Genomic DNA, 3,824 nt, shown 5'->3' on the forward strand with positions numbered 1-3,824 from the left:
AAATACAGTGTTACACTGAACAGACGCTTCCACACTGACCTCGTGGCTGTGTGTCCCCCAGCACACTGGCACTCACATCCAAGACAGTGCCTACCTGAGGGGGAATGCTGCCCATCAGGCCTACTGCTGCTCCCCCTCCCTTCTGCCCTCACCACCTCTCCCTCCCACCCGCTGCAAACACTCCCCAACAAGCCATCCCTATTTACATAATCACTTTGTGCTTCTCTGCACAGTCCTGATTTAAGCTGTCCAGAAACTCGCATAAAATAGTGGATTATTCGTAGATACGAGGAACCCTTTCCATTTCACTGCCAGCTTTAAGCTGTTAAACTCCCCACCAATCTGCTGATAAAATACAATAATGTGATTTATCTCCAAACACGCAGAAACATCTCAACAAACTGGATTTCCTTTGTCTTCCAAAAAATGTTGTTTTGGATTTTCCAAGATGTCCTTTTCACAGCCTTGTCTTCGTGATAAGTTGGATGACTTCGAGAAGAAGGTGAGCACTTCATTGATACCTACTCTCCCATCTGATTCCTAGAAAGATTTGTCTGCCTCATACTCTCTCTGGAGACTCTGTTGAGCTCCCAGAGGGCAACTCTCTCATTCTCCCCTTCTACCCTAACCTCAGGCTCCACTTCTCGGGAGAGGGACTAGGCACCAAGTGACTCAGTAGCCTCTCCCCCCTCTAATCCCATGTCCCCCACCCTCAAGACAATAGGGACCATAACGACCCAGGGTCTTCTGTCATTTCTTCCGCCGCTTCCCCACCCCACCCTCATTTCCCTGCAGCTCAGAACCTCACCTACTTGTGCAAATCCTGATCCTTTCTCCAGAGCCCAGTGGAGTCTTTATGTCATTGCAACTCCTCCTCTTCACCAACTTCTTTTCTTAATTTTGTATTTTTGTTTTTTGGGGACAGGGTCTGGCTCTGTTGCCCAAGCTGGAGGGCAATGGTGTGATCATAGCTCACTACAGCCTTGAACTCCTGGGTTCAAGCGATCCTCCCACCTCAGCCTCCCGAAGAGCTGGGACTGCAGGCAGGAGCCACCACGCTGGGCCTCTTCACCCTTCGTCTTTTCCCTAAATGGTTCGCAAATTGTCTTCTCTTGGCTGTTTCTGGCCAATACAGCTGTATCCCCAGGAAAGAATGTACCACCGGCAGAGCTGTACTCCTTATATCAGGGCCTATGCTATGGTTTGTTCACAGGGCTGTAGGAAGGTTGTGGTAGATGAAGGTAGAGAGGCATGTTGGTCTCTCTCTACTGCTTTGCCTCCTCTCAGACCATGACTCTTCCATTTCAATCAGAATCATCTCCTCCTGGGCCCCCAGCCCCAGTCAGTTCCACCCTTTCCCTATCCCATTGCTGTTGTCGCCTGATTATTCTGCTGCATTGAAGAGACCTTTGAAGGCCAGGAATAGTGGCTCACATCTGTAATCCCAGCATTTTGGGAAGTAGGGGAGGGAGGATCGCTTGAAGCCAGGAGATTGAGACCAGCCCAAGCAACATAGCGAGACCTCATCTCTACAAATAAAATAAGGACATTAACCAGGTGTGGTGGCGCACACCTGTAGTCCTAGCTACTCAGGAAGATCACGTGAGCCGAGGAGTTCAAGGCTGCAGTGAACTATGGTCCCAGCACTGGACTCTAGCCTGGGCAACAGAGCCAGAACTTATCTGAACAAATGAAATGCAATGCACAGTGTATGGGTGATTCTATTTACATCATCATGGTCTTTTTCATACCACCACTACATCAACACCACACTCGTCAGCATCTCCCTTTCCTTCTCCATGCCCCCCTCCACCCTGACACACCTAATTTCTTGTTTCCTAAATATGACCACCTCCTTCGTGACATCATGACTTAATGCTCTACCCTCTGAAATGTCCGACAAACCCTTAGCTTGCTCTTGAACTATTACTCTGAGTTGGTCCCTGCCGTCTCTGAGCTTCCATAGCACACTGTTAATACACACATGTAGGTACATTTTACACCGTTTCTAATCCATTTCTGTAGCAAATTAAAGACGGCCACAATGTCTCTGGCATGCCTCCCATTGAGAGGTAGGGTCTATGACCCTCCCCTTGCATCCCAGTGGCTTATGACTATATTGATCATTAGAATATGGCTAAAGTAATTCCAGGCTTTGAGAAATTGGCAGATTCTACTTTCTATTGTCTTGATTCATTCTCTCTGAGGGTCTTGAGCAGCAGCTATAGGGCAGATTACCTGAGGTGAGGAGTTCAAGACCAGCATGGCTAACATGGTGAAACCCCGTCTCTAGTAAAAATACAAAAAAATAGCCAGGCATGGTAGCAGGAGGCTGAGGCAGGAGAATTGTTTGAACCCGAGAGGTGGAAGTTGCAGTGAGTTGAGATCACATCACTGCACTCCAGCCTGGGAGACAGAGCAATACTCTGTCTCAAAAATAAATAAATAAGTAAATAAGTCTTGGCTACCTGAGGCTGCCATCCTGGAGAGACCAGATGCAGGTGCCCTGGCTAAAAAACCCAGCTTAGCCCAGCCTCCTAACCTACCCCACCCAGGGGCCAGCTATGAATACATCTTTGACCATACAGATCAATCGGTCCACTAAACAGTGACCACTGAATGACCTCTGCGCATACCACATGGAACAGAAAAATTGCCCAGAAAAGCTCTGCCCAAATTCCTAATTTCGAAATTCAAGATATATATTAAAGTGGCTGCAGTTTTAAGCTGCTAAAGTTGGAGTGATTGTTACATACATTTTCCAGCTTCAAAAGGCCGCCTACATTTCTCACCAGCAATTTAGCACCTTTCCTCTGCCTTCTCTTCCATCCTTCCATCTGTTTATCTGGCCCTCCTGAGTCCTTATTACAAGGACCCTGCGATTATGTAGGCCCACCTAGACAATTCAGAATACTCTCCTCATCTCAAATTCTTGATCATATCTGCAAAATCCCTTTTTTTTCTAGGGATTGGGACTTGAACATTTTGTGGGCCTCGATTCTGTCTAGACACCTCAACAAATGTCTCAGATTCCTCAAAAGATTTTGACATCACCAAGAGGGACCTGGAGCATGCAGATGAACACAATGCCTTCTGGTTGGTCTTGTTCATATTGTGCATACATTTCTTAGGATTTTGCAAATATTCTAGCATCCAAAATGTTATTGTCTGGCTCTTAAAATTTGGAAAAGTCTTTATGACACAAGTGACAGGCTAGAGCTTGTGCAAAGTGAGTGACCCTATGTGTAAAGTGTTTGGAATCAAGAGTGAGATGCCAGGCCACTATAAGCTCATACTTACCTAGTTAGGGAAGCACCACGATCATGAAGGTGGTTTTCCCAGGGTGAGGCTCATCCATTGCACTCTGGGTGTGCTGACCTCTGCAGGAAACCTGACTACACAATTGGGGTAGTGAGGATACCGCACTTGCATTCTCCCCTGTATTACTGTCCGTCAAATGATGGAAGTCATACTTGGGATGTGTGGCTATTGTCTTGCTTTGTGACTTACAGTTCTCTAAAGTAGATATGACATTAAGGGGTATGTTGTATGCCTTTTCAGCCATGTCTCAGGATGTATACCCTTAAATATCTCCAGAAACAGCAAGTTATGCCACAGTATAATCTATGCTAGTGACAGACTTCCTTTGTACTTTCTCTCAGACTTTACTTTTTGCTTTTTCCAAAATCATTTGGTATTTTTATTGAAGTAACACACGAGTGTTTTTGAAAAAATCATACAAAACGGATAAACCTGAAAGGTAACTCTTCCCCTGACCCCTCCTTCCTCACCTTCCCCATTTGTAGCTGTTTCTTTATTTACCT

The 3,824-nt window shown here is 46.1% G+C and overlaps 1 pseudogene; it reads left to right on the top strand.

Moving 5' to 3' along the window:
- Nucleotides 1-3,292: 3,292 nt before the first annotated feature.
- On the top strand, nucleotides 3,293-3,439 carry LOC135274109 (U1 spliceosomal RNA; annotated as a pseudogene).
- The last annotated feature ends 385 nt before the right edge of the window (nucleotides 3,440-3,824 follow it).

The sequence above is a fragment of the Aotus nancymaae genome, unplaced genomic scaffold, assembly GCF_030222135.1.
Source record: "Aotus nancymaae isolate 86718 unplaced genomic scaffold, 86718_ANA_hifiasm-v0.15.2.pri h1tg000010l, whole genome shotgun sequence".
In the NCBI taxonomy this organism is placed as follows: Eukaryota; Metazoa; Chordata; class Mammalia; order Primates; family Aotidae; genus Aotus; species Aotus nancymaae.